At 45.7% G+C, this 26288-nt stretch overlaps 2 long non-coding RNA genes across 2 annotated transcripts in view; one reads left to right on the forward strand and one right to left on the reverse strand.

Moving 5' to 3' along the window:
- Positions 1-26288, reverse strand: part of LOC142037621 (uncharacterized) — a 27347-nt gene continuing 1059 nt past the window's right edge. Inside the window, exons 2-4 of the long non-coding RNA XR_012652423.1 lie at positions 26099-26146; positions 13705-13809; positions 1-662 (exon numbers count right to left, since the gene is read on the reverse strand). This is a non-coding gene — a long non-coding RNA (uncharacterized LOC142037621). The remainder of the gene's footprint in view (positions 663-13704; positions 13810-26098; positions 26147-26288) is intronic.
- Positions 25829-26288, forward strand: part of LOC142037620 (uncharacterized) — a 5872-nt gene continuing 5412 nt past the window's right edge. The window contains exon 1 of the long non-coding RNA XR_012652422.1: positions 25829-25955. This is a non-coding gene — a long non-coding RNA (uncharacterized LOC142037620). The remainder of the gene's footprint in view (positions 25956-26288) is intronic.

Raw genomic sequence — 26288 nt, forward strand, 5'->3', positions numbered from 1 at the left:
TGAAGTACAAAGTGTCTTGATTGTTTCAGAGACAATAAATGAGACCCAGACTCATTAATAGGATAAAGGTAATGAAAAATGCCTCAAACTGAAATTAATTGGATTTCCTTGCTTCAGGAAGAGAAGAGCAGCCACACTGGATCAGACCAGGGGTCACCATAGCCCGCTGGGTCGCTTCGGACAGGACTCAGTGGCAGGTGCCTAGGGAGAGTGCAAGAACAGGACTTGCATACAGTGATATTTTCTTGGAATATTTTCCCAGCTTCCAGTGATTTCTGTCTCTGGGTTTCCATGGGAAAGAGGAGGTGCATTTGTATTAGTCCTCAGTAGGAAGTCCATGGAAGAAAAATCGCTGCTTAAGCTCCCTTTCCCCCGTTCAAGGCATGCCATTACCCAAACAGTTGAGCGTGAGCTTTTGTTGCGTACTTTCATTCTTGCAGTGGCTGGAACATTTGCAGTTCTTGGCAAGGGCCATTTACTTATCGGTGATTCAGTCTTCAGTAGTCAGCACAATGGCAAAACTATACTGCAGCAGCTCAGGGATGAACTTGCAAATCCTACCAGCATCTCTCTTCCTTGTCCATTTTCTTCCTTTTATGAGGTGGGAGGAATGATGTGAAGCCTTCTTCTGACTTTTACATACATGATCAGATGAGTTATATCTGAAAAACACGCAAAATAAAAAGGATGGTGAAAAGACACTTGGTTCTTCCTACTAATCAGCTGTAGCAACTTTTATTCTCCTAGCCTTTTCTAAGTTTCCGTATTAATATTAAATCCCCTACTCTTAACATTTAGATTAATTATCTGTTTCACGGTTAACATTTATATTACTGCATTTTGCCTATGTTTTGGATTTTTGGGGGTGTGGGATGTCTGATCTCTGCTTGTAAAACAGAAGTTTACTTATATGCAAAGGGTCCAAATCAGTTATTTTGGATTGCCCCTGAGCCGTGGTCCAGAAATGAAACTTTGGGCACCTGGCACTGTGTCAAAACATGACAGCCACAGGACATTAATCCATTTGTCAGTCTAAAGAGACTCTACTGATTCAGATGTGCTAATGTTTGATAACATTTTTCCCAGCAGATCTGCAAGGCTTATTGCCTGTAGGCCTTTGACCGGACCTCCCACAGTCTTTTCTTGCCATCTACACGCCAAGGTCATGGTCTCTGGCTATTGCCAGTACGCTGTCTCCATTGTACCTCATTGCTCTCCGTAACAGGAGCACACTTGCTGGTTTTGTGTGCTTTAGCCAGGCAAGAGTTGTGGAAGCTGAGGTGGTGTGCAGCTTGCCAGGCCAGCAGAGCAAACTATCAATTGCCATCCATGGTGATCCACAAGGGCCTGACACAGAACAGAGAAGGACAGAGAGAGGCACAGGGTAGGCATCGGACTCTTCTCAAGGATCCCAACCCTGGAGACACCCATATGAGCAAGCCCTGCCACACCATCCATCTGCACTCATGCCCTGCAGACAGTGTGAACCAAGACTCTTCTGGGCAGCATAAATCAGCTCCAAAGTTATCTTGCTGGTTGTCCAGTTTCTGCACCAAAGCAGAGTGGCAGTGTTTGGTGGATAACTCTTTCCTTAATACTTAGGCTGGCTCTATTCATTAGCAGGCAAGGGATCAGGAAATTTAACCTAAGCAATAGGATCTCAGTGAATCAGCTCTGCCGGCTGTAAGGATGCAGCTAGGTGTGGATTAATCCTGCTACTTAATGTGATTGGGAAATATTTTGCTGGGCATAGTGCTGAGCTTCTCCTGAACAGCTTTTGCAGGACCCCATTGGAAACACACATGAGCTGTCCTTAAAATTGGAAGGCTTGTCCCTTAGGATGCCACCTCCAAACATCTCCTCAACGCAACTGGGACAATGTTGCTCAGTCACGCAAAGGCAACTGAAAAAAGAGGACAAATGCAACACCAGGGCTGCCAGGTCACAATCATGGCGCAAGCTGTCACAGACTCCCTACAGTACACAGTTACTAACCTGATAGAAATGCAGCTGAGGGCTTGTTTCTGATCTGGATTAAACTTGTACTGCCAGATGATCTGGTAGATACAGAGCTGGTATTAATGAATGCTGAATCATAGACTCAGTGAATGATACCTGGGTCAAACTCCGCACTCCAAACCCATATATTACTGCTGCTGCTGAATGTACCCCCTTATCCTACTCAATAAACTAATGTGATGAGGTAGAAAACATTTTTATTATTTATACTGTCTCAGGCAAAGAAAGGGGATGCAGGTAAGGAATATAAGAACAGTTAGAGTGGCAGTTAGAGCTAATATTAGTCTGACTGACCTGCCTTGACATTAAATGCCTTAGAGAATTCACTCTGCTGTTGAAAAGTATACTTTTCTGCATAAGTTGATTAAAAGGGGGCAAGTTTCATGCATATGCCATTAGGAATGTGTAAGGATATCTCAGCAGGTCCAGGCTGAGCCTGGTAGCAGCAGAACCATTGCATAGGTGGAACATGACCACTGCCTTCAGGGAGCAGCAAAGAGGTAGGAAAACATATTCTGCATTAGAAGGACGTGGGCTGCTATTTGAATTAACAGGAAAAGATAGCTAATGGTAGTTTAGTTGAACTGCTATCTTGGGCAACAGAACAAATAGTTCACAGCAGCTAACTGTGAGGGACAACATACTCATCCAAACCAGTGAAAGGATGTGAAGAAATAGTGGAGGGCAAAGTCCCCCCCATCTTCCAGCATTTCATAAGACATGCAATCCTCTTTGCCAGGTAATAAAAATCAGAGCTCGCCCCCAAATTCGACAAACCGATTTTCTACCGCAAAGCCGAAACAGTGACCCCATCACGTGCTTGTGCATATCTGCGAGTCAGCACATGAGCCTGGCAGCTTCTGTGCCTCCGGGGAAGCAGTTGGCCTTACTACCCCTGACACTGCTAAAGTAAAGAGCGTGGTTCTTCTCAGGATGTCCTCTGGAGCAAGCGTGTGGTGTAAGTCAGTAATGGGAGTGAAGAACGGCACAGGAATTTAAGCAGCTCTCAGACTCCGCTCTCCTCTTTTGCAGCCCAGCAAGCTTTCCCCCAGGCTAGTGGGGTATTTGGCAAGTGGTGGCGTTCATATGTCAGCTTGTTTATCCTAACATTTAAATTCAGCTGGTTCAGCATGGTGCATATGTTTGCTGTTAAGCTCAACTGGTACAAAATGCTCAGTGTAACTAACTGATGTGCTGGGTGTTAGGACACAGGAAGCAACAAACTGGTCCAGACTCAGAGGGTGTTTAGATGTGTATAAAGAGAAGCAGGGCAAACCATTTAAAATGAAAATTACTTACAGGATTGAATTCAAAGCACTTTTTCTCTGGTAGTTAATTTTTTCAGCAACTCACAGGCAAAAATGCATTAGGGTTCAAAACATATATTATAGTACAAAAAATAAGGAGTGAAAGCTCGTGCTGAAACAGAACACCATACTGCTGCCATATCCATACCCCTGGAGAGGATATAATGCAGAAAGAATGGGTCTGGCTTAAACACAGCAAACCTCCCAGGTGGGACACATATTCCTTGTCTACACTAGCAACCTTGATACAGATGTCTTGGCAAGCCCTCCTGCTTCTTACAACTCTTCAGTATTTTTACAGATGAAAAAGAGGTTGCCAGCAGGGAGTGTCACAGCATGTAGAGAACTAATTATAAGTGATAATAATCCAGCAGACCTATACTGGGATTAAAACATCTCATGGAATCGTTTTTGTCCTTGAAAGGTGGACGTTAGCTTTTTTGCAGTCTAACCTAGGGAGATGTAGCAAAAAAGCTCTCTTCCAAGTCCCAAAATGAAACGAACCGTATCAAGAAAACCACTTTCCCCTTAGCAAAGTGCCACAGGGCATCAGCTAACAGAGCTGCAGCAGTTTGCTCTGCAGACTTTCCACACTGCTGGCAAAACTCAACGATGGACAGGGTCCCAGATGTTTCTGAAGGTTTTCCACAAGTGAAGCTACAGCTTTCCAATCTTTTGGCTAGCTGTGCTATGAGGATGTTTTTGGCAGAGTGTATGGTCTAATCAAAGACGATGATCTTGGTGGCCTATGTATTTTATCTAAGCCCATAATAATCCCTTCATCACCTTGCCAGCGATTTGGGAGACAACAGATAGTGGTAGAGTCTGCTGCCAAAATGCTCCTTGTGCCCAGGTATTGCACAGGGCTGCAATCGCCCTGGCAAGGTGGGTACCACACAGCAGCACAGCCTTTTCTGCATTGCCTAAACACGACCCCCACCCTGTACGAGACCTGTCTGCTGCATGGGAGGGCTGCACCCTCATGATCCCTCCCGGTAAATCCTGCCCTGGATGCTGCAGGGTGGCAGAGCAAGGGGAAACATGGAGCTGCTGGCCCCGAGCAGCTGGCCCCGGGCCAGGGCGAGCAGCCAGGAGATCCCGGCGCTGATCCCCTCGCTGCTGCTGCCGTGACCTCCCTGTGTCTCCCTCTTGTTTCCTCTGAGGCAGGATATGGTTTGACCTTCCAAAAACCACAGAAGGGTGCTGGGGATTGTAGCTGAAAAACTGGCTTTGAAATGGTCATTTCCAGCTCCTGTTATCCTCAGCACTACGGGGATGATGGCAGGCATGCACCGGAGCTGCAGAGGGGGAGCAGACCCCTCCGGACGACACACCATACCCTAAAGCTGCCCACCGACCTCGGCAGGTGGGATTTCACCTGCAGTCCGAAGCAGCATGCTGCGAGGAGGGACCTACTGCTGCTTCCCCTGGCCAAGACGAGTCTGCTGAGCATCATTTCTCCTAGGTCTCTCAGGCCCTCTTTCAGCAAGGTATTAATCTTACAGTTAATACAAGCAGCTGCCAATTGTTACACTGGGATTATGCACGTGTTTATGCTTCCTGCTGAATGGAAGTCTTAATGCATTATGGGGAAAACATTAAGGAAATTGGCTTGAAGGCTTGGAAAAATAATTACTGTGTCTGACCAGACTGAAAATACAAAAAAAGGGCTTGCCTCTTACTTTTTTCAGGTAATTAACAGATCCTACTACATGATAACTCATACTTGAGCTATCAAATCTAACACTGACCATTTTTCCCATTAATTAAACACTGTAACAGCAGAAGGGGTTTAAAGTAGATAAGTTTATTAGATTTGGGATGAAACAGTATTTTTAGAGGAGGTTTCTGGTATACTGGTTTGGGGGTGGTGATGAAACAGTACTTAATAGTCCTGTTATCTAAGCTACTCATCGCACAACAATCCAGCAGCAATTATCTAGTATCTTATGGGAAGCCATAGGAGCTGCTGAACTGGCCCAGCGAGTCTCTCAGCACCCAGATGGATGACAACAGGCTGGGAGTCACAAGACGTGCTGGGACGTTGTCCCTCCTGTACTGGCCAGGAGAGCAGCAGCTTCCCCAAAGGGCAGCCAGAACGGGCTCTTCTTGTGGGGGATCCTGCCCACGCTGATAAAAAGCCAGTTATCTTTCAGGGGTCAGAGACAGACTAAAAATCCAGTCCCTCACAGCCTCAAAAGTGAGCCTGGCATTTTCTGAGCCTGTTCTCCTTTATCTTCTCTATTAGCTTCTGCTCCTTAGTTCCAGTTTTATCCATTCCCCACATATTCATCCTACATTTACCATTTTCCCACTATCTTCAGAGGCACTGGAGGCATTGCAGGGGGAATGAGCAGCAGGAGGTTCATTCTGTCTGGCTGAGCCTCATGCTCAGGCTGAGATGCCACAGGCATGAGCAACCAGAAAAAATCCTAAAATCTAGATAGCTGCTTAGTTGCAAGACATAACACTCCCATTTACAAAAGGTAGGAGACACACCTAGAAGAGCTAATTTGGAAATAGCAATAATAAAACAACATGTGCCCTATACACCCTGTGTGAAGGGCAAAGGCAGATTGAATGCTTAGGGGAAAAGTGGTTCTGAAACCCAGCAATTACTGTTGTTTTCCCCAAACAGAGTCAACAGGGAAAGATCAACAAGGCCATGGCCATTCTCAGGCTGCTCAAGGAGCTTGAGAACAGTGACACATTAAGTCTTCAGGCTAGCAGAAATCTTGATGTTAACCCTGACGTTTGGACTTTCCGGTGTTCAGTGTTGTTCAGATCCACACTCTTCAGTCAGTGATGCACATAACGGCTACTTTCAAAGATAAGATCAAGGGATGGCTCCCACATAAGATTTTGAACAGAGCTTCAGTAGGGGGAATGCTGGGTCCCCTACAGTAAGAGTTTTTCGTTGTCAAGTACCAGAATTTGGCATCTATGGCCTGTACAAACTTTGTTTCTATTGTAAATCTAATTGATAGCGTTCCCTACATTAGCCCTTATATTTAAAATGGCAACGTGTGCTTCCTCATAAGCATCTGGGGTTTGCTCACCCATTACTCTCTGGGGCAAAATAGGTCCTCCTCCTAAAAGCTGAGCGTGGAAATTTGCAGCCGGCAGGGCAGGTCTGGGGGATAACTTCTTCACAAGAACTTCATTCGGCTGCTTTCTGAGTTGCTAGAACAAGGAACACACAAAGCACATGCTTCTTTTATGGGGGACTTGGATTTTCTTGTAAGGTTAGTTGGTGAGTTGTCAGATTTGGAAGCCCCACTCATGCCAATGATTCTGTGGGGCAAGGTGCGTGCTGTGGTCCTTACAGAGCCTTAGGCATCCAGCTGTGCCGGGGCACTTTCCAAACCAGGGCCCAGTTTAGTGCAGTCATTACTGAGCAGAAGGCACAATGCATCCCAGGCTTTTTGCTTGTGAATGCAGCAAATGTCCAAGGATTTCTGGGGGCAAAGCCTCCCTGAAGACCACACTGGTGGTGTCAGAAACAGGCCTCCCTGGAAAGAAGAATGAGTTTGGAAGACATTATTTAAAATCCTGGAGTTATGAGGGTTTACCAAACAAGTTTCTCACTGATGGAATGAGACCTGTAACTAAATTCCTATCTGGGTAGCTGTCTGCTGCCTCACGCCATTGTGCAAATATGCAATTACATGCCACCGCCAAGGCTGTGCAGTTGCGTACCTCTGAAATTGCCAAAGAGCTCAATTAGCTAACCCCATCATAATACACTTAGCACTGTTTGTTTTGCTTTTGCCTTTGCTTTTTAACTGAAAAGGTGGAGGAAATTAAGTAAGCACTCCATTTGTTAGCAGTTACCATCTCCAGTTCGCAGATCTCAGGAAATGAGGGTGCTGGGCGATAACTGGCAACAAGAGCTGCGGATTTGCCCCAGGTCCCCTGCAGTGCCCCTGAGCACGGCGTGGGCTGCGGGCTGCATGAGCTGGCGCAGGCTGCGGGATTGCACGGCCGCCTGCGCTTGCCCCCGGCTAAAATGGGGCTGCATTGAACAGGATGTGTAGCTTGCCAGTCGTGCTTGTAATTTAGGCAGGCTATTCACTAATAGCCCCTATATCTCCAGGTAGGGAGTCCTGGATGGAAAAGAGTGTACAAAATACATGTGTGGAGTCTGTTAGGTATCGCAGACCACTAGAACTTAAGCCGCAACAATATATATCATGTCTGCAGAGTTTGGGTCAAATTGAGCCTATAGCATGTGTGCTGAACAGCTAATTGTGGTAAATCAGAGGTGTCCACAACACAGGGGACTTGCTGAGGGAGTGGAGGTCAGTTGGGCAGCACGGTCACAGGTCTGCCTTGTGCATAGTTGGTATAAGAGTGTGTGTGTGCGTGCATGTGGACAATGACTTTGGAGTCAGTGTGAAGCTGTCTGATGAGACAAAATTTATCTGACATCTGCAAAATCTGGAAAAAGTCCAAATTCCTTTTTTTTCCTCATTTGAGCAAAATTTGTATGCTGAAAAAGAGGGTATGCTGACATAAACCCAGACGTATTGGGCCCTACATTCAAAATATTTAACTCTCCTGAAAGTGCTTGTATAGGGGGGAAAGACATTTTAGCACTCGACCCAGCTGCTCCCATGGAAAATGGAGAATTGTATTTGCTGAAGCTAGTAAAAAAATACTGTGCAGGCTACAGGTGCTTCTCTCACACACCTGTGCTGCTCTCTTCAAATTAAGCTGCTGGTGATGGATGTGTAATTGTGTTTGCAGATGTGTATCTGATGGGATCTTGGAAGTGTTTGCTCAGGGACAAAAGGAGCAGCACCCAGCCCACTCCCCTTTGGCTGGCGTGGCTCTGCAGGGCGAACTTGAGAAAAACAGCACTTCAGACTTGTCTCAGCCCTGACAGTGATGGAGATAGCTGTACTACCTGCTTCGCGTTCCGTGACCTTGCAGGGTTTGCAGGGCTGTGGCAGTTTGGGGAGATTTTAAAAGGTGGCTTTTGACTTGTCAAGCGAGCGGGGCAGACAGTGAGCACGCGGGCTCCCCGCATTTCTCTTGCTACTTTCCTTGCATTCAGGCCCAGGCAAGACTTCTTGGAGGGAGGGAGAGGAGTAGCTCAGGGCTACAGAAGAATAATCTGCTGGGTCTACAAAATGAATCTGTTGTGTCAAGGTCAATATTAAACTATGCCCCTGTTCTCGTTGCTGTGTTTGTCGAGTGAGGCTATGCAGTCACACAACACATGGGGTGCCTCTGCCACACCAGGTCCTACCTGTAGGCCCCCTTTCTGCTCCCTCCTTTTCCCTGTGAAATAGATCAGAAATATTCTTAATTTACGAGCTGTGACTAGTCAGTAATCCCATCAATATATTTTTCAAAGACACAAATATATAACAGATTCTGGGCATATCTGCAAAATCCAATTGTTTTCAGTCGAGAAACCATCATTTGCAATTACTGTGCTCCCTCCAAATTAGGCACTCATTCTCATCTTATTATTTTTTATTCTACTGCTGTGTACTGATTTAGAGCAGGGGAAAACCTACTCAGTGAAATATCCACTGTCACTGATGAATTCTGCATGAGATACATGATTAAATGTTATTTAATTTTTTAATGAAGCCCATAAGTGTATATGAGTGTTCTCCAGGGAATATAAATTTCCATGCAGCAACACTGAGCAATAAGCTACTCAGAGACCTGATATGCTAAACAATTCAGATAGGTCAGATGATCAAACGTGACTATTCCAGCTTTAACTTTTATGGTTCCTGAAGAACAGAAACAAGATTACCATCCCTGCAAAAAGAAATCTTTCCTTACTTGATTTTGTACTACAGGCATCACCTGGCAACTTGATTGTAGCCTTGCCTCTCATCTGAGTACATCCATGCTGATCCCTCCTTTTGAAAAAACATTATGCCTTTTACCTTGATAGTGATCTGCTTGCCAAGGATTAGCATAAAATTGTACAACCCTCTTAAAGCTTTATCATATCTTCATTGCAGGACCCATATAAACCCTTTTCTATTATGACAGAAGAGTCTATATTGCATCCCTTAATCTGTCAGCCTTCTGTAGGAATGAAAGCTGTAGATATGATTGCAGAGTTTGAAAGTCCTGTTCTAGGCTGGTCCAGCTGCCTGCAAAAGGAATCTAAAGAAGATATATCTATGCATGCCACTCACCTCTGTCCCTCTTCCAGAGTTTTGTAATGCAAGATGCCTGCACATGCAATTTTAAACACCCAGTCCCCAAGTGTATCATTAAGTGTATTCTGTACCATTAAGAATAGACTGATAAAAATCTCTTCTTAAGATTGATTTTACACCCTTTTACCTAATGTATACTGTTCAAAGCAAATCTTCTTCTACAAAGAATGGAATTCATAATCTGTGATGATAAATATTGGTACCACATGGCATAACCTAAAGATCAGGGAAACAACTTCCATGTGCTGCTGGAAGACTTTAGGTAGACAATGAGGCTAGAATCGCTTCCATGGCACTCTGCCTTCCCTGCTAAGCCCAGTATTTGTCGAGAATGCCAGGAGGAGCATTTCTTTTCCTTTTCACTGCACTCTTCTGACCTGTCTTATGCACCGGTACTATACTGCTGCAGCCAACTGGATAAGAGTAAAACATCAAACTTTTCTAAATACAGTAAATGAAATGCATGTTCTGTTATAATGACCCTAGTACAGGTTGCAGATTCATTTCTTGCCTTGCCGTCACACAGAGCCAGGGGCTCTGCTGCTTTCCTTCCCTGCCATCTTCCCCTCTTGCTCAGGTGCCTCCTTCAGTTTTTCTCTGTCCAACAGCTTTTCCTCTGGTCTGGAGAAGTCAGAGGCAATGGGATGGGATGCTAGTGGTATTTAATTCTCACAGTGTAACAACTATGTTCAGGATGGACATCTGACAGGCCCCCCCTGCCCTCCTCCCAGCCTTGACTGGAAAATGACTGTCTTGAAGTTTGCAAGGCTGGGACCTTACATCTGAAGCTTTCTGAAGTAAAGGTGATGGTTTAGTTACGTGAGTTTCTAGTGAAATACAGGCTGGGATGCTGGCCCCCATAGGCATACTGCTGTGAGCATACATCATAACACACAAAACCACTACTTTATTTGAATGGACTTTGATGGATTTTCTTTCCGTTAACTGGAAAGTGAGTCTTACAGAGGACAGACACTACTCAATATCACATAAATAAGTACATCCCAGAGTGCGTTATACAGATGGCATCACTTCCTTTTTTTAATGTGTGAAGAGTTTGCGCTTGCTGTTCACCAACACCTTTCCTTTTTTTAGAGAAAAGAAATTAAAAACGAAACTAAGAGTAGTTTTATCTCCAGTGTCTTACACCATAGGACCACAAACCAGGTACAGCTAAGAAGCAATCACCCTTTTTTTCTCACCAGGCTGTCCTAAGAGGTTGGGACTGACAAGCTGAGATGGCCCAGTGTCATAGTGATACTGGTGCTCATCAAATGACACTTTTATGAGAGGTGAGAAAGCTGTTTGCAGAGCAAGAAACTCTGCGTATAAATAGCAAAGTCCCCCTGCCCCTTGCTTCCAGTGGGCGATAATAATAACAGACACATCAGCCTTACTCTGGGTGCAGAAGCTGGTGGAGAGGCAGAAAAAAGATAACCCTCAGAAAGAGCCAGCGAGCACTGGAGTGTGTGCAGGGAGCTGTGCAAGGAGGGAGGGGAAAGGCAAAGCCCAGGGAGAGCTCAACCACGCAGCAATCTTTCATCCAGACCAGACCTTTTCAGGCACTGCCTTTACATGGACCACTTTTTTAGCAGAGAAATCTTTCCATGGAGAACTTGCTCCATAGACCTCGACCTCTTTTCCTGAGCCGACACTGTACTGGCAGGTGAGTGTTTGGAGTTCAGAGTCCTACAGGGAAGGAGCTGGGGGTCTTTCCTTGTAAAAGGCTCTGGGTACTTCTGTCCATGTGCTCTTGCTGGTCTCCTCCACCTCCAGCCTTTCTCTCTGCCTCTGGAGCCCTCACTCACCACTCTGCATCAGGCATGCCGGCTCTCCGGGGTCTCCTCCCTCCCAGGGAGTTTGTGGGGTGTACCTTGAATGGGGGCTCCTCTACCTGGGTCTTCCCTTTGCAGGACTAGAGTCTCCTGTTTAAGTGTCCCCATCTTAAACTTACAGAAGCCTTGCAGAGGTCTCTCAGTACTCCTTTGTCACTGATGCTTTGGCACTGGGCAGGCCCAACAACTGTAGAAATACTGTCAAAATGTCAGGACTGTGCAGCCGAAGCACTGTACAGAAAACAGAACAGCTTCCCTTACACATGCTGTGATCCCCTTAGTCGTACTCCCGTTTTAGAAAAAGGTCAGATTTAGCCAGCCGGGTTACTTGCCAAATAGTTTGTAGATCCTAAGCCAAAACCTCTGACACAAACAGTACCAGTATGTGACAACGTGATACTCAAGCATTTGGTCAGTTCCTATTCCAACTCAGGCTGGCTGAGGAATAATAGATGATACGAAATGCTGGCTTCCCAAAACATTTGGCAACTCTATCCCTTTATTTCTGGATCTAATCAGTATTCCAAACTAATGTGTGTGCAGTCTTGCATTTATACATTTTTGTTGCTGATCCAAATCTCCTGCTCTGCATATCTGGAAATCACTTTGCTCCTCGTCCCTCGGCAGGGGTGGTGACAGCCCTCCCGGGACTGACTCCTGCACCCTGTCAGTGGGTGCTGGGACGGGGGGAGCAAAGCGCTGTGCAGGTGTGAGAGCTGAATTTTGCCTCAGGGTAAAAAACTGGGGGAAAATAAAGGCGAAATCAGAAGCCAGGCTACATCAAAATGAGACTGGCACATCAGCTCGCGGCGGCTGGGGGAAGGGACAGTGCTGCAGAGTGCTGGGCAGCTGCTCAGCACTGCCAGCTTCGCTTGCCAGCTCTATGGCTTTGGATTTTTATTTTCTTTTGAAACCTCACGAGGGGTGAGACGCTAAAGCGCAGTGAAGAGCAGGACTGCAAATCACCCGCCTGTCTGGCTGTAATGATTTGAGGGCACGATGCTGCAAGTGCTTCCCCATCTGCGTCCTCCTCTGGCAGGCACCCCAGCTGTGCCGTGCGGTGCCATGCGGTGCCGAGGCGAGCCGTGACCTACCCGGTGCAGGGAGGACACAGCTTGCCTTGCAGCCAGCTCTGCCAGGGAAGGGGGGAACCCACTCCTAAACCTCGCTCATTTGCTGCTTCACACTGAAATCTTGCAGGGAAAGGAAAGGGAGGGAAGATGGACACGTTCAGTAAATCCCATTAGCATCGCTGCAATCCCAGTTGGGAAATGCCTTGTGTGCTTTCCAAGATCCCTGGGTAAAGTGAGGGATTTGTTTCTAAAGGGGAAAGCGGGTGATTGAGCGCAGCTGAAGCCAGCCTGCTCCTTCTGCCCAGTCCTGGTGGTGGGGAACAGCCTGAGCACATCCCCGGGGATGGAATGGGATCCACCCTCTCCTGCGTTCAGGAGTTGTGTCTGACCCAGAGGCAAAGCAGAATAAATATGTGAACCTTTCTCAAAGCTGCCATTGTAGAAGCTTTCCAGTTAGTTAGGCATGGAAATACCGGGCATTTGCAGGTACGTGCCAGATACATGTCCGTCACCCCACCGAGGTGAACAGGCTGCTGCCGAGGCGGGGTGCAGGAGACTCCTCCGAGTGGCTGCAGGACTGGGGCCTTCGCACTTTAAATAATTTTTTTCTACTGTCTTTCTCATGCCATTTTGTCAGCAGCTAGTAAGCTGCCTCAAGAGAGGGCCCCAGGGCTGTGACTGGCACCGCTCCAGAGAAGCTGCTCTTTCCCTCTCTGCAGGCGAGGGATCGTCCTGGGGCTCGGACCTTTGCTCCCGGTGGGTCGTGGTGCCAGCTTGTCATGGCCAATGCAGTCTGCGAGGGTGGCAGGAGGGCCTTGGGGTGCCCGTGGCTATCAGACACGGTCCTGCCTCCCTGGGCACAGGGACATCCTTGGAAACCTGCTATCAGCATGCCTGGCAGGCAGCAGCAGTGGGTACAGGCACATCAGCAGGGGCTCAGTCTAGAAAAAAAATGACTAGAGCAGCTGAAAGGAGGACAGGGGAAGGGTCTCCATCTGCTTTATTTATGGTTGTATTTAGTTTCTTGGCAAGGAAACCCACAGAGAATGTTTTTTGGAGCCCCGGCTAGGCTACCCTGAAAGATTTGAAGCTGACGTGGCTACCACTTCTTTCTGTCTTGAAACACAGGAGAGAGAAGGAATGATATCTGTGTGGCAGATTTAAGCACTGTGACTCATGCTTATCACCATCCTGCTAATGCATCTAATTTGGACAATTAAGTTAAACTTGGTGTTAACCTTCCCCACACTTCTTTGAAAGCAAAAGGAAGTCCTACCTGGCCAGGGGTACGTAATCCTCGGTCTTCCGTGGTTAACATCAAAGGGCCATCGTGCAGCTTAATTTGTTATTGGTGGCAAGGTACCTTTAGACCTCAGAGTGGCTGTAATGGTGCAAAATATATAATTAATAATGAGTAATAACTCCATAATCTGTGGCTCTCCCCTCCTTCTTGATGTGTTCTCATCCCAGCCACAAGCAGAAAACCCCCCAAGTGTTCCTTTATGTCATCTTAAAACCATCACTCTAACACTTTATTTCTGTTCGTTCTTTTTCTCCAGGTTATAGCTACATGTTCAGACTACAAACGATATCAGGCAGAGACCTTATCCCCACTATATTTGAAAAATGTTTGCAACAGAATAAAAGTGTTGCTAACAGAACAAACACTGTAGTAATTAAGTATTCATTGAATTTTAGGACCCAGTGGTGAGAGTAGATGCATTAGTTGGTCCCCAGACACAAGGATAGGCACCAGTCTGCTGCAGCACACACCATGCCCTGCTGGGAGATTAGAAACAGAGGGTGCAGAAGTGATTGCCAGAGAGACACCGTGAGGAGGACAAGCTGGGAGACACCAGCACAAACTCTGGTCCTTTGTGGGAGGCAACTGACCCATGGGCAGGGGCATCCAAAAAGTTCACCTTTGGTGTTTTTTGATATTACCGCCCCTTCCACTACAGATAGTATTATTTGATATTACCGCCCATCCGCTGCAGACATGGTGCAGAGTCGCCTAATTCAGGCAGCAGCGGTCCTTCTGCAGCCCCCTCGGTTCACGCCTGCTGACCGCAGGGCCACGGCTGCTGGCCCCACGCCGAAGAACCGGGGAGCAGCAGGTCCTCTGCTGATGCCGCTGCTGGAGAGCCGGCAGCGCACCGCGGAGAGCCCTGCACAGAGCCGTGGGCTGCAACCTCTCAAACTCTTGCAACTAGATCCTCCTATGCGCATCCCTCCGAAGCCACAGATGCCCCTCTGGTCACGTCACGTTGCACTCTAATTGAATCCAGCAGCATTTAAGGACACGGTCCCACTAGTTGCAAGGATTTTCCCCTCGCCCCATTGAATAATCTTTTCCGACATCATGTCTAGGACTATTAAACTGTCTCTTCTCAAAGTGTTTCCCCTCCAAACCGATGTGGAAGGAGCAAGATGCAGCAGCTGGGGGAAGAAGGGGCAAGGATGGTTTTTTGTGGGCCAACAAGTGCCTTGAGAGCTTGTCACAACACCCTTTCATCATTTTTATTCAGCACTCAGCAAATGCAGAGCCATTTATTGTCCATTGAATAGTCTGTAGAGCTCTGCTTTTGCTGAGTTGTACCTGGAACTGAGCCAAAAGGAGAAGAAATAATTAACAGTCTGCCCTGTCCATATGTTTAAAATACACTACAAAATGAAAACAGTCCTGTGGAGAGTTCTCTGCATTAAAGCTTTTCCGTCATGTGGAGTTGGAATATTTTCTCTGTTCCTTAGGGGAGGACTTAGGACAATATTTGAGAAACCAGAGTTAATATTAATTTTCAGAATCTTTCTTTCCAATTCTTTCAATTCATTAATCATATGTTTTATGCCTGTATAAAAAAAGAATTAAGTTGTAGCATGTACTGAAACTATTTCAGATGTTCAGAATTCATAAGAATACTATGGAAGAACTAAAATTAGTTTAGACCCTGATAGTACAATCTGGAAAAGAGAATGATTCATGTTTAAAGCCAGATTTTTACTGAAACTTTATGGTCTAGACCCATTTATTTAAAATGGACCTGACATCACCAGACCCAAACACATTTAAAGCAGCTTACTGGGTTTGAATTTCTTAGGAAAGAAATAACATACAAAAGCCTGTTAATAATAGGGGTTCCTCGTATGACAAGGGAGGAATTCATGCCAATCCCTATTGGTGTGAAATGAAGCGTAGCCACGTGAATGCTGCCCATTCCTGTTTAAAGGACTGATTTCAGAAAATGTCCTTAGGAATGATGATAATAGCTCCTCTGCTCCTATCAGCGCCCACTGGCCTCATTATCAGACTCATTGCAATGGCTTTCTGGTGAATCACCAGTGCAAAACAAACAAGATCCCAGCAAAACCAGCCTGCCAACCATCCTCACCTCACTGAGTAGTCATGACTGACTATATATCCAGTTCCCCACAGTGGTCACCAAAGGTTGTGACAATGGTCAAGCTGTGTCTTCTAGTTTACCCGTCGGGGGCAATCACCCTTGGCCTGTCCTCTGTCCATCTGCCCTTTGCCGAAGCTTGGAAAAATTTTCATGTAATAAAAACAAGATTCATGAGACTGTTTGGCTGGTTTTGTTTTCACAAGAAGGACTTGCACAAAAAGCCAAACTCTCCTCTTGCTGCTGCTGGTGTCCTCCCTGGGTTTTTTCTGGCACCCTGGATCAAGAATCTATGAAAGTTAAATCAGCAGAACCAGTTCAGTTTAGGACAGATCCCAAGGTCAGCCATCCAACCTGCGTGGAGTGTTATCTTGTTGGCCATCCCAGCAGAAAAGCCAAGCGCTGAACAACCTACAGGCCAACCAGCAGCTCGACCCTTAGGTATGGCCCTCTGGACTCGCTTGACCCTTGGCCCTTTGGACTCATGTTCAGGTCCGCTGCCAGAGTCAAGTGGAGATTTCACTGGCACAACTCCGGCTCCACCTGTAGATTTTAATCTCTCTAATCATTAATCCGGCACCTTGCAGTGCAAATACTCCAAGCAGACGCGTAGCCATCCAGGTTGGCTGGACAAGGATCAAATATTCCTTGTGGAATCCCAAACATCCGCCGGCACAAACATCCCTTGTGGGTTCCCAAACATCCGCCGGCACAAACATCACTGGACCAGCACATCGGCTGTTATCCAGGGGAAGCCAACTATTAGCTCCCCAAACAGCTGGGGATGGTTGTTTCATAACATCAGCAACCTCTCCTCATTCTCCATGGCTCAGGGCCCTATTTTTTCCGTGGTCACCTGCCCCACAGCTCTGACTGGTAAGGCAGGTTTGCAGGGGGCTCTGCTTATGGGGCACACGTTCGCAGTTAGAGCACAGCTAGAGCTGCCCGTCCTGGCAATGGGACGGCAGGGACGGCAAAAACTTCAGTGTCAATCCTCCGCTTTCTGGGAAAAAAAATGCAAACAAAGGGTCTCTAGGGCTAAGAGATGTATTTCACTGGGTGGGCAGCAGGGGTGTCAAAGCCTTCTCCTCTGAGAAGATAGAATACTCTGTCTTCTTCATGGGGACCAATGCTCTTGTCCTGCCACACTCTCCCAGCTCAGTCCGTGTGTGCCCTGGCTCAATGCAGCCAAGGCCTTTTCCCCAGCTTTAAATGTCAGAATATAGTGGCATAACACAGGTTCCACCTTTCTTTTATTTCCCTGCTAACTGAAAGGTCAAAACAAATTGAATTAAAGAATTATGTGGGGAATTCAGTAATTAAAAGCTTGTGAGCGGGTGTAAAAGTTAATCACAAAAATAAATAGTTACTCAGTAACTTCATTACATTAAGGTAAGAGCCATATATGCTGCATAATACAATAGGAGCTTAGGGAGCTGAAACCACTGAGAAGCCATAAGTCATGGTTTGAGTCGCAGGAGAAAACCCACATTGCTGTCACGGTCCAGGCTTTGGAGCAGGCGGGGAAGATGAGCTCTGGGCACAGATTACATCCTGACATCCTCCTTAAATTGCATGATGTGCACGCCCTTAGGTACCACCTGCCCCACAGCCTCCGGGGGCGAGGGGCAAGTGAAGCAGTGGGGACAGGGACGGGTAAGCTGGGAGTCTGTCCTGTTATAACCAGCCTGTGCTTTAACAAGGTGACAAAAGTCTGTCCTGTTATAACCAGCCTGTACTTTAACAAGGTGACAAGCCCCCCCTGCAAGGTATTTGCCCTGGGAATGAGACTGCTAGGTAGTGTCAGCCTCTTCATACAAAAGGGGGAAGGGGGTGGCAGATAAGTAAGAAAACTCATTATCAAATCAGTAATGTCATCTAAATCATTCTATCCTGGTCTTGTCCAGAGGGGAAAAGCCAGCAGGCATATCCTGACAGCAGAGTAGGAACATCCTGCAGAGCAGGTTTCACCTCTCCTCCCTCCCCATGCAGAACGGGGTTGAATAGGGAAGAACGCTTTAGGGATCCTGAGTATTTTCCCAGCACCCCTACTGCTGTTGAAGGTGATATGCAAGCATTCCTTCAAGTTTCAGGCGACCAAAAAATTAGGGCTGGATGGGAGTGCCATAGGTCAAGAAGCAACTGTGCCGGCAGCCCTTGGCAGACACAAAGCTGTCCTGCGAGGTGAGCGTAACTTGGACAAGAAGAGTGAGTAGTCTACAAAGAGCTATCGGGTAAGGGTTTACAGTTCTGGAAGTGTCTCACAGCCTAAATAGCTAGTGCCTAGGTTTTAAATCAAATCACAAAGTCCCTGGTAAGTGAGTAACTGCATCTTGCAGGTGGCTGTTGAGCATTAGTCACAGCAAGATTTTTCAGTGATGTCGAAATGGGCCTGAAGGTAAGCAAGGGAAAAATATACAAGCAAGATATTTAAATAATTCCAGCCTTGTTATTTAAATAAGGAAACCCGCCTTTCTGAAGCAACTGAAAGAACAGTTAAGTCTTAGCTAAACGGTGAGCCTGGAAGCTAGAAGAGGCACCTCCATTATGTCCTGAGGCACGTTGCTCAGGGAGAACCGGTTGTCAACAATTGTTCAATACAACTGACACAGGGGAAAAAGAAACCTTGGCTATTGCTAAAACTCTTTTTTTTTTTTTTTTTTTTTTCCTGCTAAATCAGTTGATCCTGCTGGGGTCATCAAATTGAAAAAGTTCTTTTCAATAAAATGTTAAATTTCTGTAGTCCTCAGGTGCTGAATTTTCTACGGATCCTTCAGGGCAGCCAGTCTGAAGGAGAAAGGGTAGAGGGATCCCTTGTCCAACCTTTTTAAATTTTAATTTATTGCAGTCAGTATTGTCCTTTTCCACTGCATAGCTAGGGGGAAGTGAGAGAGCTGACCCTTCAGCTGGGGGATTTCAGTAACCTTGATTTTTGAACACACAGCCACTGCACAGCAAGAATCTACTTTTCCTCTTACGCGCTTTTTCCCATAATACTAAATTAACTCATTTTCTTAAAACTAAAGTCTTCCTAATGCAAGGATCTTTTTTAGATACAAACTCAACATTATGAAATATACCACATCACATCTTACTTACACTAATGGGTTATGAAAATATAAGCTATCTAAAGCTGAATCTTTCCTGTGTGCTTAAACAGCTCTATTTCCTGAGTCCAAATACTGTGTTATTAATAACTAAAGCAATACAGTCCTACGATTTCCAAATCCACAGCAGCTCAGATATCTTAGTAAGCTTTGGAATGAAATAGCCCAGTTTCAATATTTACTTTTTGCAGTAAATCAATTGTAAATGGGGAGGAATAAATCTTCGAGTAATATGAAGGGGAAAAAAAATGTTCACAAAACTAGAAAACTAAGTTTTCGACAGTAAACTCCACCCTCAAAATTGTACAATTCACTCTTTAACCTTCACATTATTGGTCTCTTGAATGACCAGACATGTGAAAACTGTGATAGGCCTCGTTAAAGTTACTGTCTTTTGGGTTGGAAAGGTCAGCAAGGTTACCATGCTGGTACAGTATTATTTCCCACCAGTCTGAAAATCTTCTGAGTTTACAGACCCGGGAGTTTTTATCACTAACAAGACACTTATTTGAACCATTAAATCACAGCATGTCCCCCCAATTCAGCAAGATGCCTAGGCACCAAATCCGAGCTTTAATGCCAAATAAACAAGCATATCATACTGTTATGCCATTTAGGCTGCTATACAAACTGAAATAAAACGCATCTAGCTTAATGTGTGCATTAAACATTCTGTGTAAGCACACAAAATTACAATCTTAGTGTTCTATAATGAAATCATAACCACTGCCTGCAATAAGCTCAGCATAAATCTTCCTCCTTTCCCAATGAGGCAGTGTCAGACTCCTCTGAAATCTGTTCCATAAAAGCAATAAAATCATGATATGGTAGAAAAAGTGAATAAGAAAGGTCAGTCAGGACTGATTCCTCAGCAGACAAACATTTTCATGCTCCTAGAAACCAGATTTTTTTGTCCGTGTTCCCATCTCAGGATTCTTCCCTGTACCATCTCTTCTGTTCAACATGCTCCTTTAGCTGTTGATTAGAAGACCTTGCGATACTCAGCATCATTACAAGTTATGACTTCATTCCCATCTCTTGATGTGTGTAGCTTTATGGCTTTTTGCCAACCTCTTGAAGTTGTGATTCAAGCCTTCAGTTTCTCATGCACAAAAGCCAGAAAAGTCTAGATAGCATTCAGAATGCCAAAAACATCTGATCTTGGCTGTCTCCGTGAATCAGATGATGCATTGTCAGCAGTGTTTACAAATGCTGGACACCAAGAAACCCACAGCAGGTTTGTACCGGTCCTTTTACGTCATGTACTGAAATGCCTTGGTCACTTCTGTTTCTTGTATAAAATGTAAGAAAACTCTCTTTTCAGCTCATCACCAAGTCCATGGTTTTCATTAATGATTCTTAAACCTAACTAACCAACCTTTCTGCCCATCCCTGCCACATGGGTCGGGCCCAGATGCGAGCACAGGGTCTGCATTCACCCTCTGGAGATTGTCTCCTCTTGGCAGAAGCCAGCACCGCTCTCACAATAAGGCACATGCCACCAGAGCCCTTCAGAGCTTCACCAGTTTAAGGTGAAAGAGCTTGGAGGGAGTGTGGCATTTCACGAAGCCTGCTTGCACCTTGTGCTTTGGTGGCCCCAAGCAAACTTCTCTCCTTCTTCTCCCAATTGCGGTAGGCAGCGGAGCCCAAGGGGTTTCCAGCTGACCCCAGGGAACAGAGGGACCCCGCTTGTGTCAGTCACCTCCTGGTCTTTGAAACCTCCCAGTGAGGCTGGACAGGGAGCCACCGAGCTTGCTGTGCGTCCCTGCTGGGCATGAAGCCTCTCCCCGGGATTAACAAGCCCTTCTGTTCCCTCTGTTATTGCTGGTTTGAAAACAAAGCCAGGGAAGTAGTGCTTGGGTTGGGAAGGACGATATGCTAAGGAAGCGTGCCTTAAGGAATAAGCCGTTATTGCTTTTGCATTAAGATTGAGAAGCCCCAGGGAGGAGGCAAGGAGGAAGGCTGGGAAAGCAGACCTAGAGCCATTCGAAGTGGACAGACCGGATTTATTGTGCTAGACACTGATAGCAGGGATGCTGTTCTTTCATTTGCAGGCTCTGTGTTTGCCTGATTAGCACAGTCACATGTAAACACTTGTTAGGGAAGCCTGATATTAAGCTAAAAGCAGCAAGAGTTGAAGTCACTGGCTGATTGCAGGAAAGCTCCGAGCCTTGTTATTTTAATTGTGTCTGGAGTTCAGGTTTTGGGCCCAAGCTTAGTGCTTTTGGAAAACCCATTCCTTATTCTGAGTCAGAAACACGCTACCCTTACAATATTACAGAGCATATTTGGAGCATATTACTCAGCCCATGGCTCCTCCTGCAATTTCTCAGGTTTTTGTAGTCCTGCATGCAATTCTTCCCCATCTGAGGAATACCAATGCTGCAATAGCCCTAAGGAGAAAACCTTAATTTAAAAACAAAAACACAGAGACGGTTACACAGAGATCCTTAACTGTGTCTTTATGCCAATGGCTAGCTGAAGCAAGTGAAACATGCTGTTGTATTGCTTAGCTGGATTCAGCTAACACTATGCCAGAGAAATATTTCATTCCGTTAAAAAGAAGTAAAAAGAGCAAGTTTGGGGCACTTGAAAACATTTGTCAGTTCAGGCAGAATGTGGCCCAGCTAATCTGGTTGGATAAAGGAGAAAAACTGAACCATCATTTCAGCATTCAAACGTTCCCTATTTATTTTTAAATGAATTGTAGCTAAGTTGAAATTTTGAAAGCAGAGAGAGAAAAACCTAAAAAAAAGAAATAAAATAGCCTGGATTAGCTTCATGATTTTCCTCCATTTTTTTCTTTCAGTCACAGACCCGAGGGGGCTGACATTCAGCTACCTGGAGAACTGAAAGAAAACCACTGTTAGTTGTGACTTAAAGCTGCCATGACCCAGCCGAAGGACACCCCCAACTTGCTCCAGGCTTCGTGAGAGCCTTTTTTAGCTCTGGCAGAGGCACCATCTGCGTTTCACTCCAGATCTTCAGAGATACTCAGGCAACTGAGATCTGTCGAAGCCTAATTTAAGAGCTTCTGAGGGGTCGAGGGCTTGGGAAAAGTGCCCCAGGCCCTGCAGCAGTCCTCGGTGGCCGTAGGACACCAGAGTCAGCGGCAGCTCAAGCTACTCAGGCTTGTGCATCTCCAGCCTGGAGGCACTGGCTGCAGGGACCACGTACCAACTGCTCTCTCTGTACTCACTCAGGACCCCCTCCCTCCCCTCCTTCTTTAAATCCGAAGGGTGTTTTCACGAGGTGGGTTGGCTCTTTTCATCCGCTGTGACTCGGCAGGAGACCGAGGCGTTGCCTGCGTGGGACTCGTGCCAAGAGCAGCAACAAGCTCTTCCATCAGTGCCAGGAAAACACAGCCCTATTTCAGACTGTACTGGTTTATCTGTCCTAAATCTCTCCGATCCCCACCACCAGAACAGACCGTCTTAGAAACTGCCCCCCTCCTTCACTACAACCCCATTAAGTGGGAAAAAAAGAGGGAAGAGAAGCAGAATCCAGATTTAATAATGCAAGGTGACTGAATTTGCTGTGCCTAGTGACTGGGCTTCCAGCTTGCTTTCACGAGAAAAGGATGTGTCATTGATTTCACTGCCTTCCCTTTCTGTCTGTCTGTCATCCATTCCGTGCCCAGCCACATTTTAGGCTGCTAGATGATCTGAAACACCACCCAAGGCAGTAATGGTCTCAGAGCTGTTCCTGAAAGATTCATCAGAATCAGCAGCTGGGTGGAGACAGGACAAAACCAGGCTTCATTAGCTCTGCCGCTCAGAGTGGCTTGTAATAGTCTAAATATGTTTAATTCCTTAGTGCCTCTGCCCTAGGGATTTGCATTTAAAAGAGGAAGGGGAGCTTGCAGATTCAAGTGTGTAGTTAGGTCCCCTTTATTCTATTATTCCAAAATTCGAAACTAGGTAAGAACACAGCGCTATAGACACAGGAGCAATCAAACTTTAGCCTTATGTATCTGAAAGCCGGAGAATGTGGTGGTTTCTTTATATGCATCACTGGAAAACCCAGGTTTTATTCCAAAAGAGGAGTGGGGAACTGTGTCCCAGGAAGCCTTTAAGTGGCTCGCTGACACATGGGATTAACATAACGAATTATCACACAATGTGCTGCAGTTAGAGGCATGGAGATTAATTGCTGAAGGCCAGATGGGAGCGGTAGAGGTAAATACAGCCTTTTGTTGAAGGACGAGGGTGAGGGCTGAGCATGCAAAGCTGCAGTGACCAGGAGAGTGTGACCTGCCCCAAGATGAACCTTCTGCAGAGAGCCAGCACGTGAGCACCCCATCATCTATCAAAGGATGGGGGGCCACCGCTGTGTCCCCAGCTGCCCACACGCTGCTCTCCAGGATGATGCTGAGTGGCCCAGCACCACCAGTCTCCTTGCATCCTTGCTCCTGGGGCTCAGCTGCGTGGGCTCTGAGGGGCTGGTTGCCATTCGTGGTACCCAAGCCACTGCCTCCCGTGCTGGCAGAGTTGAAACACCTTTTTTTTGTTTTTATTCTCTCCTTCTGCCATTCCAGGACCTGGCCTATGTCTTTCTAAATGTGTTGGGATTTTAAGGAAACTTTTAAGTGGCTTATGGAGATGCCACAAGTATGAAGCCATATTTCATATGGTCAGCAGTTAAATGTAGATCATTAATAAAAGCTGACTGGGACAACTAATGTAACTCACTGCATTTCATGTCACCATTTAAACACGAATGCTTTTTTACAAGAAAAGGCCCCTCTATTTTAATATGGATCTAGAAACTATTCCCTACCTACTTGTTGAATGTGTCTAAAAAACCTGCTTTCAGGGATCCTGCCTTCCAAATATCACCGTCTAGTACAACATTTTGATTCTGACCTTTAAAACTGAATTGGCGAAATGACTGCCAATGGGGCTAATTTACAGGAATTTGTTTCAGTATCACACAAAGAATTTAGAGATGTTTCCCACTGTAATTTCAGCATTGATGCATTTCAATTGATTTACCATCACAGAAAGCATCTGGGCCCTAGTCCAAGAAGTGCTGTATCATTTTTCTATTATGGTGACACCTTGCTGGCTGATTTAGGAGAAAAAAAAAGTAATTAACACAAATACTATTCTTCAGTTTACTGGCATTTCAAGAAGGACACATTAAGGCACAGTACTCTGGAGCACCGAAATGTTGGGAGCGCTTAGTACAGATCCTGAGAGTGAATGGAGAAGGAACAGCTGACTTCTTGGTAGAAGCAGGAATTGCCAGTGCTACTGACGTTTACACCTCACCTAATCAAAGGCACCAGTGGGTTTTAAGCCCTCCCAACCATTCGCTGAAATAACCACGCTATTCCTCTCTCATACACATCCCAAGCCTCAGTTTCTCAGGTAATGCCAAATAGGAGAATCTATACCCCAGCAAGGAACTTCTCTGCACTTCCAGCCTCCTGTTTTGATGATACGTGTGTTTATCTATCTTTTTACCACTGAAAACCAGCATTCATTTGGCTGGGGAATAGGCACACAGTTTGTCCTCCTCTAATAGGCAAACCTCCAAATCTCTAGTTCCACGGGATACGCCTAGACTAGGAAGTGCCCACATTTAATGAAACACATCTTTAATTCAGAACAAACGTACTTTGTTGTAAGCTATGCCATAGATGCTAATCCGCCAAGACTGACTTTTTCTCTTCGCTAAAGCACACAAATTTCTATAGAGGATTGAGGCTGCTAACACCATGTCTGTCTGCCTCAAAGTCACTATCTATTACTAACTGGGAACGGTCTTCAGAGAGACTCTCGAGCAAGGCATAAACTCTTACCCCTGGGTCCATGATGTCTTAACACTTGTGCCACAGATTGCAGACTAAACTCTCCAATGTGACCTGGCAGGAACAATGCAGCCCAGACTGCCTGACACTACATACAGCGGGCTGCAAATATTCTGAGAGAAATTAAGTCCATTTGGCTCAGTGGACTTTGAATGCAGGTACCAAGCACCGTTGCTTTGAGCTCCACCATTGTTAGCTGGACATTGGCAGCCAAAGCCTGCCAAAAAAAAGTGGTCCATGCTGTAAATCCACATTTCTAGCATGGAGGTGGAATGTGAGAAGTAAGACTTAATATATGAAAGAGGCAAAACCCACTAAGAAGGACATCCAGAACCCAAAAGACATTTAGAAACCTGGCCATGTGAATTGAACTCAATGGACTGAGCAGAAGTCACAGAAAGATCCAAACTACCTCTGGTCAGGAATTTTCCAATCTGACTAGTCAAAACTAAAAAGGTTTTGTAGTCATTGCTCAGTTTTGAGGAAGTTCTGTTGACAAAATGCTGCTCAGTTACATTTTCTGCTAGCCCATGGGGCAAGCTGATGGAGAAGCCATGCTTCCAGAGTACCTGGTTTCATGGTGACCCCACCACAGAAATGTCTTATTCAGGAATTTCAGACTCACAGCTGCACTTTAGGGAGCCTGGAAACTTGCAGAGCCAGCTCAGGCCAGGGATTTCAGAGTTTCAGGTTCCCAGGCATGCAGGAATGGGGCACAAGTTGTTCAGGTTGATTTTTTAAGGAGAAAAAAACCCCAAACAAACAACATGCATAATTCAGCAAGGGAGAAGCATTTCACTTTGGAAAAACTTAAATTCCAGAACTTATTTTCTCTGGGAAATTCTGGAGTTTACTACCCCAGTTCCAGATTTAGCAATGTTGGAGTTTTCCATGAATGGAATTTTGACAAGGTCTAATTTATCACCCTCACTCTGAGAGGAGCCAAGTTCCCAAGACACAGCAGATAATATTATTGCAATTATCTGCATGACCTTCTGCCACTGATATCTCATGTTGCTGTGTGGTGGTGGGGGGCGGGGGGCAAGGAGAGTTATTTTGCAGGCGAAGTCTGATTTTCATCCTTCCTTCCTTTCCAACCTCCTGCATAATCTTAGCAAGATAAATTTCACAGAAACCCAAGCCCACACTTCTTCGGAAACTCACTGAAGAGCATGTAAGGAATGAGACTACTGAATCTAAGCAGCTGGTAGGTCTATTCCCTTTAATTTTGGTTTTAGCTGTTGAATTTCTGCAGGGGCGAGTGTCATGTTGCTTCCAATATACACCTCTGATTTCTACTCTATGCTTAAGTGTACTCCCACAATCATCAGGGAAAGAAATAAACCTTACCATTTGTATTAACATATGCCTCTCTTTTCTGTAGCTGGTTCTTTATTGCTGTAAGAGAATTTATATGGAGGACATGTATTAGAATTGAAGTTGGGAAGGAAGAGACAAAAAGATGGTTAAATATTTTTCTTCCTTGCTAAATAATTTATATGCTCATTTTTACATAATACTATCATCTCTCAGGACGTAT

This window comes from Buteo buteo, chromosome 12 (assembly GCF_964188355.1).
Source record: "Buteo buteo chromosome 12, bButBut1.hap1.1, whole genome shotgun sequence".
NCBI classification, from domain to species: domain Eukaryota; kingdom Metazoa; phylum Chordata; class Aves; order Accipitriformes; family Accipitridae; genus Buteo; species Buteo buteo.